Genomic DNA, 14,115 nt, shown 5'->3' on the forward strand with positions numbered 1-14,115 from the left:
CTTCTAGATATTTGTCTTAATACCACAAGTTCTTTAACTTTATATTTCAGTGTTGTAATTCTTGCCACTTGTAATATCTCTGTTTTCTTTGCCCTCTTTGTAAATCTTACATGCACTTCTCTTGGGAGTTTATTCCTTATTGCATATCTAGTGTAGACTCTAAATGCTTCATCAATCTTGTTTAATATCTCTTCCTTGGGTTGTTCCAAAGCCTCAGCCAGAACCTCTGCAATTACTTCAGGTAAATTTTCTCCCTTTTCTTCCTCTATGTTTTGAAATCTTAAGTAAAAGTCAGAACACTCCATCTGCAACAGGATAATTGTTTTTTCTTGTGACTTGTCTGTTGAAACCAATTTCTCTTCCAGCTCCTCAACTTTTTTTTCTGTCATTTCTATTTTTTCTTCTACTTTCTGAATCCTCTCATTTTTCCCCATCATTTCTTTCATTCCTTTTAATTCCTGTTTTATATCATCATGAAGTGATTGCATAAAATTTCATAATTCCATCGTCTCTGGATTTTTCTGCTTTTCTGGTGCTGAGGGGCTTGGTGCTGGCTGTGTAAATTTCTTCATTTCTCTTCTTCTCAAATACTTTGTATTCTACTTGCAGTTTATTTGTAATCCAAATATCTAATTCAACCGATTGTTGAATTAGTTAAAATAAAATAAATTAATGTGGAGAGAAAAAAAAAAGAAAAGAAAAAAAAACAAAAAAAAAAGAGAAAAAAAACCCACAAGATTTCCAACAACCTCCACCCTCCAAAAGTTTAAAAAACTCCTCTTGTCAAAATACAATCAATAATCCAAAAGAAAGTGGGTTTGGTAAAAAGAAAAAAAAAAGAAAGAAAAAAGAGAAGATAATAAAAACCAACAAGAAATAGAATAAATTAAAAAAGGTTTCTTCTGACTCTTCAAGTCTTAATCCAAGGGAAAAATATTTTAAAATCCAGTTCCATTAAATCCAGTGAAAAAAGAAAGAAAAACCCTCTAAATATATAAAGAGAAAGGAAAAAAAAAAAGGAGTGAGTCTAAAGTCTTTTTCCACCAGCAATTCTCAAAACATAAAACTAGTCAATCCAAAAAAATAAGAGATAATAAAAAAAATTGAAATCCAAAAAATCAGATAATCCGAAAGCTCAGAAAAAAGAAAGGAAGTTCAAAGGCAAGTTTCAGTCTAATCTTCACAGCTGTTCTATTATCTTCTATTCAAAATGTCAAGGTCAGTCCTCACAGTTTCTTCAGAAATATATGTCCTTTTTCCTTCTGCCACTAGATGGAACTGCAAGCTAACTTTTAATATTGAAGCCGAACTTTCGTCTCTTTACAGTTGTTACAAAGTTTCTTTCACCAATCATTTCCTCTTATATCCCATTCATAAACAAAGTATTGTTCATTCAGTTCAGTCAAAGTCTTAGTATCCAATTCCTTTTTTAAGCCAATTTCAAATCTCCAAGTCTTTTTTCCCCCTTCACTCAAAGTCTGGTAAAATGTCTAAAATGCTTTCTTCCACCTTCCTCGCAGCCAAAATATCCAGATGTGGATGCGGATACACACCCACTCCCACTCCTCGCTCAGCCAATCTTTTCCAGCCTATCAATCTTTCAGGTGGATCAAGAAAAAAACTCTCAAAAAATAGTAAAAAAGATAAAAAAAATTCTCACCTCGATGTCACAGGCTGTCTCTTTGCTTCCTCTTTTGTTGCGGCCATCCCAGCTTTTTAGCGACTTCTAGGTTGCTTTCCACCCTGTCCGATTTGAAGAGCTTCTTCCAGTCTTTCGAGGGAGATTGTGATCTCCCTGTGTTGACCGGTATGTGCTCCTCTTGTTTGTCGCCCCTACAGGACGACTTAGGTCACAGAGGACCCTCGGACAGCGGGGATATTGACGACCCCTTGGGAGCAACCAAGGAGTCCGTCTTACCTCCGGGACGTTGGCCATGCCTCTCCGAACCTTCCCTGAAAATTTAGCCAAAGAAAGATCTTGGGAGAACTCCCATTTAGCCAAAAATCCTCAGTTTGGAGACAGAGCTCCAATTTGAAACATGTATCCATATGTTCTCGCTTGCTAGGGAAGAAGAAACACCAAAGAGCCTGGTGGCGCAGCAGACTAATAGCCTGATGATGATGATACCTTTTAAAGATCTAAAGCTTCCCTGAAGAGTTAGTGTCAGGCGTGCCTCCTTTCAGATTTCAAGAAAGAATAACCCCGACTCCATTTTCATAGATAAAGGTACTTTTACTGAAATTGAACCGAATGCAGCCAAGGAAAAGTAAGATCTGAGGCATAGGCGCGAAAATCACATATAGAAAGCATCCCCTCCCCACAGTCCAGCGTAAATCATCCAATCCAAAGGTCCTCCAGGGGTCATGTGGAAGCACACGTCTGGCAGTGTCATCAATCTGGAATGCCACGACCGTTGACCTGATATCCACTTCAAAGAAAAGGCTACAGCTAAGATTCACTTTCGTTTCTCCTCCTCCAGCACGCTTCCCCCCCAGCTTCCTCCTAGCTCCCCCTCCCCGTTACCATGGCAGCCGTGCAAGCAAGCATTGAAAGAGCAGAGGCTGACATTCGGCCCCTCTGCAGAAGAGACATTATTCCTGTAAGAGAGAAAAAGGGAGATAATACAATACAAACAATATATACACAAATTATGGTTCATCAGGATATTTGGTGTGAAACAATTGCATTTTCTTTGGCGCTCGGATATCTCGTTTGTTTACCCATTCAGCTTTAGATAATGGGAAATGTTTCCAGGCCACCAAATACTGCACCTTACCATGACACTTCCTTGAATCCAAGATTTCCTTAATCTCAAAATGCTGCTCTCCTTCAATCAGTATGGGGACAGGAGAAGGTTCTTGGTCTGGAAACAAAGGGGACGAATGTTCCGGTTTTAGTAAACTGACATGGAACACTGGATGAATTCGTCTTAAATTTTTTGGCAACTCCAATTGAACTGTGACTGGGTTAATGGCTCGAACTACCGGAAAAGGGCCCACATATTTGGGTCCAAGCTTTTTTGACTTTTGGGTAGTTTGCAAGTATTTGGTGGAAAGGTAAACCTGGCACGAGGGCATTGGGGTTTTTAATAGTTCTTTGTACTCTTTTTTAATTTGTTTTTAAGGGGTGGGAGGGAGGATGTTATGTGTACGACCAGGGTGGGCTTGGGGGGCAACCCACAGGGGTTGAGGCCGGGTCAGGCAGGGGGCTATGATTTTGGGGGAGCGGGGTGGGCTAATTCCCATACTTGGGAGGGCGCCTCCATCGGTACTGTGGGTGGGGGGGCAGGGGGCCATATCGTGTTATGGGAGGGCGCACTCGCTATCTGCAAGCGATTGCGTGCTCCGGCCCCCAATGCTCTTCTCATTCCCCGGGTTGCTCGGACCCTCAGGGCCTGGGCCTTCAGTTGATGTTATGCAACGCCAGGTCCGTTGTAAATAAAGCCCCGCTCATTTGTGATCTTGTGCAGGAGGGGGTGTGTGGACCTGGCGCTTATTACAGAGACCTGGTTGGGCCAAGGGGGAGGTCCCCCTTGTTGAAATGTGCCCACCAGGTTTCTGCGCATTCCATCAGCCAAGGTCTCAGGGGAGGGGTGGGGGGGGTAGTGGTTGTTATAAAGGAAGATCTTGGTCCGAAGGAGACCACTGTACCTCAGATGGCCGGATGTGAGTCCCTCTTTGTGAAGTGGGGTCGTGGGGTGCAGATGGGCTTGCTGATCGTGTACCTGGCTCCCTGCCACGTGGCGGCGGCCCTGCCTGAACTGCTCGACGTGATAGCCAGGGTGGCAGTTGATACCCCCAGACTTATGGTTATGGGGAATTTCAACCTGCCATCCGTTGGTGAAACGTCTGAGGCGGCTCGGGAGTTCATGGCTTTCATGACGGCCATGGACCTGACCCAGTTAGTTCATGGCCCTACTCACATGGGGGGACACACTCTGGACTTGGTTTTTATCTCTGGCCAGTGGCTGAATGGTTTAGATGTAGGGGATATAGTGACTGAGCCCTTGTCATGATCAGACCATTCTCTCCTTCGACTCAACTTCTGTACCGCTACACCCCGCCGCAGGGAGGCGGAACCGACTAGGTGGTTCCACCCCAGGCGCCTGATGGATCCTGATAGGTTCTGGATGGAGCTTGGGCCATTTCCTGAGGCTCTGGCTCACAACTCTACTGAAGACCTGGTGGCCGCCTGGGATAGGGCGGCCGCTGGAGCTTTAGACCATGTCGTGCCTTTGCGGCCTCTGACCCGGCGCCGATCTCACTTAGCTCCCTGGTTCTCCGAGGAGCTGAGGGAGATGAAGCGCCAAAAAAGACACCTGGAGACCGGTTGGAGGGCCAGCCTTTCTGAATCCGACCGAACACTGGTGAGGTCTCATATATGACATACCTAGTGGCGATAAAAGCGGCAAAGTTTAACTATTTTTCCGCTCTTATCGCGTCTGTGGATAACCGCCCGGCTGCCCTGTTTAGGGTGACCCGCTCCCTGCTCCTTCCGGGAGCGCGGGAGGACCCCTTGGAGGGCAGGGCTGAGGATTTTGTTCAGTATCTGCATGACAAAATTGCTCAGATTCGGGAAGGCTTGGACTCTGACTGGGTAGATGCAGGTGGGGTGATGGAGGCAGGTCTTGAGAGTGTTATCTGGGAGGAGTTTGACCTGGTGACCCCCGAAGACGTGGACAGGATTCTGGGTAGACTTAGCGCGGCCACATGTTTATTGGACCCATGTCCCTCCTGGCTGGTGCTGGCTTCCCAGGAGGTTACACTAGGCTGGCTCCAGAGGATTATCAACGCTTCCTTGAGAGAGGGTTGCTTTCCCGCCGCCTTGAAAGAGGCAGTGGTGAGGCCCCTCCTCAAGAAGCCCTCCCTGGACCTGGCTGTTTTAGCAAATTATCATCCTGTCTCCAACCTCTGCTTCGTGGCGAAGGTTGTTGAGAGTGTGGTGGCGCGACATCTCCCCCAGTACCTGGATGAAGCGGTTTATCTGGATCCGTTCCAGTCAGGCTCCAGACCTAGGTACAGCACGGAAACGGCATTGGTCGCATTGGTTGATGATCTCTGGAGGGCTCGGGACAGGGGTTGTTCTTCTGTCCTGGTCCTATTAGACCTCTCAGCGGCTTTTGATACCTTCGACCATGGTATCATGCTGCGCCGGTTGGAGGAGTTAGGGGTGGGGGGCACCGTGCTATGGTGCTTCTCCTCCTTCCTCTCTGACCGATCGCAGTTTGTGTTGACGGGGGGCCAGAGGTTGACCCCGAGGCGCCTTGCATGTGGGGTGCCGCAGGGGTCGGTCCTCTTGCCCCTTCTGTTCAACATTTATGTGAAGCCGCTGGGTGAGATCATCCATGGTTTCGGGATGAAGTACCATCAGTACGCTGATGACACTCAGCTGTACATCTACACCCCGGACCACCCCAATGATGCCCTGGACATGATGTCCTGGTGTCTGGAGGCCGTGCGGATCTGGATGGGGAGAAACAGGCTCAAGCTCAACCCCTCCAAGACAGAGTGGCTGTGGCTCCCGGCGTCCCGATATAGTCAGTTGGTGCCATCTCTGACTATTGGGGGCGAGTCGCTGGCCCCCACGGAGAGGGCTCGCAACTTGGGTGTCCTCCTGGATGCACGGCTGTCCTTAGAAGAACATGTGACGGCTGTGGCCAGGGGGGCTTTCTATCAGGTTCGCCTGATTCGCCAGTTGCGTCCCTTTCTGGACCGGGACTCCTTGCGCACGGTCACTCATGCCCTCATCACTTCCCGCCTAGACTACTGCAACGCTCTCTACATGGGGCTCCCCTTGAAGAGCACCCGGAGGCTCCAACTGGTCCAGAATGCGGCCGCGCGGGTGATTATGGGAGCCTCATGGCGCTCCCATGTAACACCTCTCCTGCGTGAGCTGCACTGGCTCCCGATGGTCCTCCAGGTGCGATTCAAGGTGTTGGTGACCACCTTTAGAGCGCTCCATGGCTTAGGACCTGGATATCTACGAGACTGCCTTCTGCCACCGAGAGCCTCCCACCGGCCAGTACGCTCCCATGGGGAGGGACTCCTCCGGGTGCCGTTGGCCAAACAATGTCAACTGGCAGCCCCCAGGGGGAGAGCTTTCTCTGTGGGAGCACCTGCCCTCTGGAACGAGCTCCTCCCGGAGATACGGACGATTCCGGATCTACGTACTTTCCATCGGGCCCTCAAAACTTTTTTATTTCATCAAGCCGGGCTGGCCTAACTCTCCAATGGTGTAATTTTAATTTGAATTTTAAATGGGGGATTTTAATTGTCGGGCCAAATTGTTTAATATATTTTAAATTGTTTTTAAATTTTGTATTCTATGTTTTTTACCTATGGCTGTTCACCGCCCTGAGTCCTTTGGGAGAAGGGCGGTATATAAATTTAAATATTAAATTAAATTAAATTAAATTAAACCATGTCACCAACTTTATAAGCTCGTGCCTGACCCCTTTTTTTATCGGCCTGGGCTTTATGAGCTCGATGCGCTTCATCGAGTGCCTTATGAGTTACTGACCAAGTGCCACATAGCTGTTCGATCCAATCAATCAGAGAGGGGTTTTTTGGATTCTCTTGGGGCAGCTCTGGAATTGGCACAAAATCTTGGCTGGAGGCCACCTTGAAAGGGGTGAACCCAGTGCTGCTATGTATGGAGTTACTATAGGCCACCTCTGCAAATGGCAATAAATCTGCCCAGTTATCTTGCTGATAATTAACATAACATCTCAAATATTGTTCCAGTACGGAATTGGTTCTCTCACAAGTCCCATTTGTCTGAGGATGGTGGGTGGAGCTTAATCCCTGGGCGGAGCCTATTAGCGCTAGGAACTCTTTCCAGAAATGGGAGGTAAATTGAACACCCCTGTCAGAGATTATACATTTTGGAGCACCATGTAATCTGTACACATGTTGGACAAACATTTTCGCAAGTGTTTTTGCAGAAGGAATCTTGGGACATGAGATGAAATGTACTTGTTTGGAAAACAAATCAGTAACCACCCAAATAACTGTGTTCCCCCCACTTTCGGGCAATTCTACAATAAAATCCATGGAGATCTCTTTCCAAGGGGCCTCTGGCCTGGCAACACTCTGAAGTAGTCCAGGCGGCTTCCCCGGAGGTCTCTTGGCCGAGGCACACACGGGGCAGCTAGCTACATATGCCTCTATGTCTTTCTTGAGTGCCGGCCACCAGAATTGTCGTTTAATTAGATGTAGTGTTTTGACAAATCCAAAATGCCCAGCAACTTTGGCATCATGAGCGTGCTGTAAGACAGTTGCTCTCAGACTGGCGGGAACATACAACTTGGCTCCCACCCAAGCCAGACCATCACGAAGTGTACACTCATTCGAGTGGGCTTGAAACCACTCGTCGGTCTTTAGAACTTCTTGTAGTTGCTTAGACAAATCGTCCGATAAAGCTGGATCTGCCTTAGCCTGTGCTGTAGTAGTTACCGGTGCCGCCAGCTGTGTTGAGGGGATGATTGGCCGAATCACTTCCTCTCTAGCACTGTTGTATTGCGGCAGTCTGGAAAGCACATCTGCCATAAAGTTCTTCCCTCCAGGAAGGTAGCGCAGGGAGAAATTAAAATGTTTGAAATGCTGAGCCCAGCGGACTTGCTTTGGGGACAGTTTACGTGGCATTTTCAAAGCTTCCAAGTTCTTGTGGTCAGTCCACACCTCAAAGGGGTGCTTAGCCCCTTCAAGGAATTGTCTCCACTTTAACAGGGCGCAACGCACTGCGAAAGCCTCCTTCTCCCATATGGCCCATCTCCTCTCAGTCTACGTCAGCTTACGAGAGGTATAGGCACAGGGTTGCAGCTTTCCTTCTGCGTTCATTTGCAGAAGTACTGCTCCTACTGCTACATCGCTGGCATCAGCCTGTACAACAAACGGTTCTTCCATGTCGGGATGCTTTAGGAGTGGTTCAGCAGCAAACAGGCGTTTTAGTTTCTCAAATGCCACCTGACAGTCCATAGTCCATTCGAGGGGTCGGGAGGGCTTTGGTTTTACTTCTCCTTTTGTCTTCAAAAGATTTGTAATTGGCAGAGCGATTTTGGCGAACGAGGGGATGAACTGTCTATAGAAGTTAGCAAATCCCAGGAAGCTCTGTAGTTGTTTGCGGGTGCGTGGTGGGGCCCATTCCAACACCGCCTGGACCTTTTCCGGATCCATCTCTATTCCCTCATGCGAGATATGGTACCTGAGATAGTCAATTTTGTTTTGGTGGAATTCGCACTTTGAGAGTTTGGCGTATAGTTCAGCAGCCCTGAGTTTTTTCAGGACAGTCCTCACCAATTTCACACGGTCGTCCATGTTCTCGGTATAGATAAGAATGTCATCCAAGTAGACCGGCACCCCCTTGTATAAGTGTTCATGAAGTACTTTGTCGATTAATTGCATGAACACAGCAGGGGCTCCTTGTAGTCCGAAAGGGAGCACCCGAAACTGGAAACATCCCAGTGGGCAGTTAAAGCCGTTTTCCATTCATCCCCTTTCTTTATTCGGACTCTGTAGTAAGCCTCTCGTAAATCAAGTTTGGTGAAAATTTTCCCCTTGCCTAAGTGGGCCAGCATGTCCTTCATAAGCGGCAGGGGGTAGACATTTTCTACGCAAATGGCATTCAGGTTTTTGTAGTCAACTACAAGGCGAAAAGACCCATCTTTCTTCTCCCAGAATAGTACCGGTGTGGCCACCCTCAGCCTGGCTGATTGGATAAAACCCCATTCTAGGTTTTTGTCAATAAAGTTCCGTAGTTCCCCCAGCTCCCTTGGGGTCATGGGGTAGATTTTTGGCTTAGGGAGTTTTACTCCAGGAAGTATTTCAATGGTACAGTCCATTGGTCTGTGGGGAGGTAGCACATCTGAGGCCTTTTCACTGAAAACCTCCCAGAGGTCCCAATACTCCTTTGGAATCTTCTCCTCCCCCTCAATGTCGTTTCCGCCCGCTTGTTTTCCACTCCGTCCTCCGAAGGGGGTTCTTCCCTGCCTTTTCCTGGTTTCTCGGAGCGAATACGCAAAACTCCCATCCTCCAATTAATGTGCGGGTTCCATTTACGGAGCCAAGGTAGTCCAAGTATGAGGGGTCGCTCCATGCCAGGGGCCACAATGAAACTAAGAGTCTCTAGGTGATCCCCCAACTGCATCTCGATGGGTTCGGTCACAAAACTGGCTGGGCCCCCTCCTGCCACTGATCCATCTGACAGAAAGCGATGGGCCTTCTCAACATTTTAAGTCTTAGGCCCATCTTCTCCACCACTTTTGGGCTGATTATGCACCTAGTGCATCCAGAGTCTAGGAGGGCTGGCATCTGCCTGTGAGCCCTGGTGGATGGCACCCTTATTTCTACATGGATGATCATGGGGCCCCCATTGTGACTCACCAGGTCATCGTCATCGGAATCGGTGTCAGTCTCGCTGTTGTCCGCGATGGTCGGAGTTCCCAACTCACCCTGTTTTTGGGGAGTGAACTCAATGACTTCTCCTTTCAGGGTGGGCTCACGGGCTTTTGCGGGTGCTTTGTCAGCCCTCTTCCCTCCGGGGCCGGTTGATTTTGGCGCTGGCTTGGAGAAACACTCAGCAGCTCGGTGTCCTTCCTTTCCACATTTGAAACATGCGAAGGATTTTGGCTTGGGTTTGGGCTCTGTCTTCCCCAGTGCTGTCTTTGGTGCCCCTTTGTGGAAAGAGGAGGATGACTGATCCCAGGCGCGGCCACCACGGATCCGACTTCAGGCCAGATCAATCTCCACGTCCGCTGCTACCACGTACCAGCGCTGCAGATCTTTGGGGACCCCCCGTGCTCTGCAATCTTTGTAGATGTCCTCATTCAATCCATCTTTATAGTTCTCTAATAGGGCCACTTCTGACCAACCTCTCATGAAAGGTGCCAGCTCGCAGAACTCCTGGGTGTACTCTGCCACCGATCTCCGGCCCTGGTGAATGCCCTTCATTCTGATTCTCACCTTCCGCTTGGCTAGGGGGTCCTCAAAGCGTGTTCTGAGGGCTCCCATAAAGAGGTTGTAATTTCTCAGTAGTGGGGAGTTGTTATTGTGAAGGCCCACCATCCATTCAGCTGCCACTGCCTCTAGGGTATTTGTAATGCACCTCACTCGTGCTGCATCCGACAAGAAGTCCTCCCCCCAGTCCTGCATATGGTTCCACACTTGGGTCAAGAAAAATCCCAAGGTCTTCGGATCTCCTCTGAACTTGTCTGGTAGGGGGGGAATTTTTGGCTTTCTTCTCCTCTGGGGTGGAGCCTGCAAAGCTGGGGGCCCCTGGACTGCCGCATCTCTCGCCTGAGTTTCAGAGGCTTGAGATGCGCCTTCCCCAGCTTGCTCTTCCTCTCCCCCACAAGCTGCCATCTCTGGTTCATCCCCGGGGTGGTCTCCTCCCTTCCCAGTTGGATAAACATACCTCTCCTGGGCTTGGCGGCTTTCTTCAGCATCTCTGAGAAGTTGCATAGCCTGGGCGACCATGAGGCTTTCTTTCTGCTCTTGCATCCATGCTGATTCTCCCTTTCAGGGTCTGGTACTTGTTACTCCTTGGGGGGTCCTTTCCAAGTCCGGTAGCCTCCCCACTCCCGTCGACCATCTGGCTCGCTCTGGTTCCTCTCCCAGTCGTAATTTTGTCATTCATTCCGAGGCTTCCCCCCCCCCTCCGGGGGGAGGGAAGAAATTGTAGAGCCAGCAGCTCCCATCTGGTCCTGGTCACTGTCTTGATCAGACATCGTTTGGTTTCAGCCCCCTCGGTAGTTATCCGGGATGGCTGTTAAAATGAGATCTTGCTTAATGTCAGGCGTCCCTCCTTTCAGATTTCAAGAAAGAATAACCCCGACTCCATTTTCATAGATAAAGGTACTTTTACTGAAATTGAACTGAATGCAGCCAAGGAAAAGTAAGATCTGAGGCATAGGTGCGAAAATCACATATAGAAAGCATCCCCTCCCTACAGTCCAGCGTAAATCATCCAATCCAAAGGTCCTCCAGGGGTCATGTGGAAGCACACGTCTGGCAGTGTCATCAATCTGGAATGCCACGACCGTTGACCTGATATCCACTTCAAAGAAAAGGCTACAGCTAAGATTCACTTTCGTTTCTCCTCCTCCAGCACGCTTCCCCCCCCAGCTTCCTCCTAGCTCCCCCTCCCTGTTACCATGGCAGCCATGCAAGCAAGCATTGAAAGAGCAGAGGCTGACAGTTAGCCTAATCCAGATCTTGGGAGAACTCACATTCAAACAAAAAACTCTAGTTTTGAGACAGCGCTGCAATTTGAAAAAGAGACACATATTCATTTGTTCTCCCTGGCATGAGGAAGAAGAAAAACAACAACATTTTAACGTCTTGTCAGATCCCTATAAGTGATACTGCCATTCAGTTGGGAGAAGGGGGGGTCTTAGATTCGATTTATTAGCATTACCTGTGTCAACAGATATTTTACAACCTATATCCTGGTGCCAAAGCACCCTGAGATCCCCTTAATTTTGGGGAATGCAGAAGCAAAAGAGAAAAAAAGTTGAAGAGATGGACTATAGACTTACAATTACTGATAAAAATCAGGAAAAAACGAGGACTTCCAGTTGGCTCCGCGAGCCCCGAAGACGCTCTTTTGCGAGCGTCCGATCCTCGGTTCCGTAAATAATTGAGGAACATTATAAGAAATTATATCAACAAGAACAGACATCAGAAGAGAAAATAGAACAATATTTGGAAAAAGCAATGACTCCCAAAATACCAGAAAAATTCAAAAAAGCACTAGAAGAAAGAATATCAATGATGGAATTGGTGGAGGGAATTAAAAGACAGAAAAATGGAAAAACCCCAGTACCAGATGGGTTACCAGCAGAGCTCTATAAAAAATTGCAAGATGTACTAAGTGATACAATGTTACAAGTATTTAATGACTTATTAATAGAAGCCAAGGTTCTGAACTCATGGATGGAGGCATACATAACTCTTATACCAAAAGAAGAAACAGATTTACAACAAATAAAGAATTATAGACCAATTTCACTATTAAATGCAGACTACAAAATATTTGCATCAATTATGGTGGAAAGATTGAAAAGGTTACTAAATGAACTCAGACCATTCAGATACATTCAGACCAAAATGGTTTTTTGCCTAAAAGGCAAATTAGAGACAATATACGAATTATATTGGATACATTGGAATATTATGAAGTACAGTACATTCAGAGAAACAAATTGTTATTTTTAGGTGCGCAGAAAGCATTTGACAATGTGAATTGGCAATTTATGACTATACAATTACAAAAGATGGACTTTGGTGATAGATTCATTAATATGGTTAAGACTATATACAAAGACCAATTGGCAAAGGTGATAATAAATGGTGAAATGACAGAGAAAATAGCTATAAGAAAAGGAACTAGACAAGGATGTCCGTTATCTCCATTGTTATTTATCTTGACGCTAGAAATTTTAAACAGAAAAATAAGGCAAGATAAAGAAATAAAAGGGATGAGAATTAAAAAAGAAGAATATGGAGAAGTAGCTGGATTGAAAATAAATAAAGATAAGAAAAAAATTATAATTAAAAATATGAGGGAAAAACAAAAGAACCAACTAACGGAGAAATTAGATATCGAAATAGTGAAGAAAGTGAAATATTTGGGCATCCAACTAACTTCAAGATGTATTACAGTGAAGGAAAATAACTACTATAAACTGAGAAATCAAATTGAAACAGACTTGGAAAAATGGAAAAATTTACAATTATCCTTAATGGGAAGAATAGCATTAATTAAAATGAATGTATTGCCAAGACTGTTGTTTCTCTTTCAAACAATTCCGATAAAGCTGGAGAAGAAATATTTTGAGAGTTTGAATAAAATGATGTGGAAATATATATGGCAAAGGAAAAAAGCAAGAATCAATCTTAAATTGCTACAAGATTCAAGAACTAGAGGAGGATTTGGTCTACCAAATTGGGAATTGTATCACCAAGTGGCGATGCTAATTTGGATTAAAGAATGGATTTTATTGAGAAATACAAGACTATTGACTTTGGAAGGACATGATTTACAACTAGGTTGGCATGCTTTCTTATGGTATGGAAAAAATCAAATACATGGATACTTTCAGAGATATTGCGTAAGGAATGGTTTGTTAGCAATATGGGAGAGCGTAAAAGAAAAAAAATTATATGGAAATACCAATGTGGCTTTCAACAATAGAAGCGTTAACACATCCAAATATGATAAACATGGACAATATTGTTAGATATAAGGACATTTTAACAGAGAAGGGAGAACTAAAACAGAAGCAAGATTTAGAAAAACAAGGGATTGAGACTGATTGGTATACACGGTTGCAGATACAATCAAGATATGATAAAGATTTGAAACAATATGGTTTTAATTTGGGGGAATCAGAGTTGGACCAGATAATGACTGGAAAGGATGAAAAATGATTAAAAGACTGTACAATTATTTGTTGCAAATTAGATTAGAAAATGAAGAAGTTAAAGAGACAATAATAACATGGGTGAAAAACTTTGGTTATGCAATAGAATTAGAGAAATGGCAACAACTATGGGAAAGGAATTATAAATTGACAATGGCAACTGCATATAAAGAAAATCTATATAAAATGTTTTACAGATGGCATATGCCACCGGAAAGATTAGCAAATGTTTAAAGATAAGTCAGCCAAGTGTTGGAAATGTTCGCATTTGCCGGGATCATATTATCATATGTGGTGGTCATGTACAGAAGCAAAAAACTATTGGTCTAGAATATAGACATGGTTGGAAATGTTACACAAACCTATAGAATTAAAACCAGAGGTTTTTTTATTGGGTATTCTGTCAGAGAGATATAGTAAAGGAGATGTGTATTAAATTATACATATAATAACAGCAGCAAGAATTGTATTTGCGCAAAATTGGAAGACAGAAAAAATCCCGTCAGAAGGTGAAGTAATAAAAAAAGATTTTAGTCTGTGTGGAAATGAATAGATTAACTTTAAGAATAAACGATAGAGAGGAATTGGTGTATTTCAAGACATGGGGAAGATTTTATGAATGGCTAGAAAAGAAATATGAATAAAAAATGATAGATAAATGAGGGAGATCATAGAAAGGACACCAGAGTAAATG

This window comes from Pituophis catenifer, unplaced genomic scaffold (assembly GCF_029215685.1).
Source record: "Pituophis catenifer annectens isolate HBS135680 unplaced genomic scaffold, rPitCat1.0.hap2 SCAF_5, whole genome shotgun sequence".
Lineage (NCBI taxonomy): Eukaryota > Metazoa > Chordata > Lepidosauria > Squamata > Colubridae > Pituophis > Pituophis catenifer.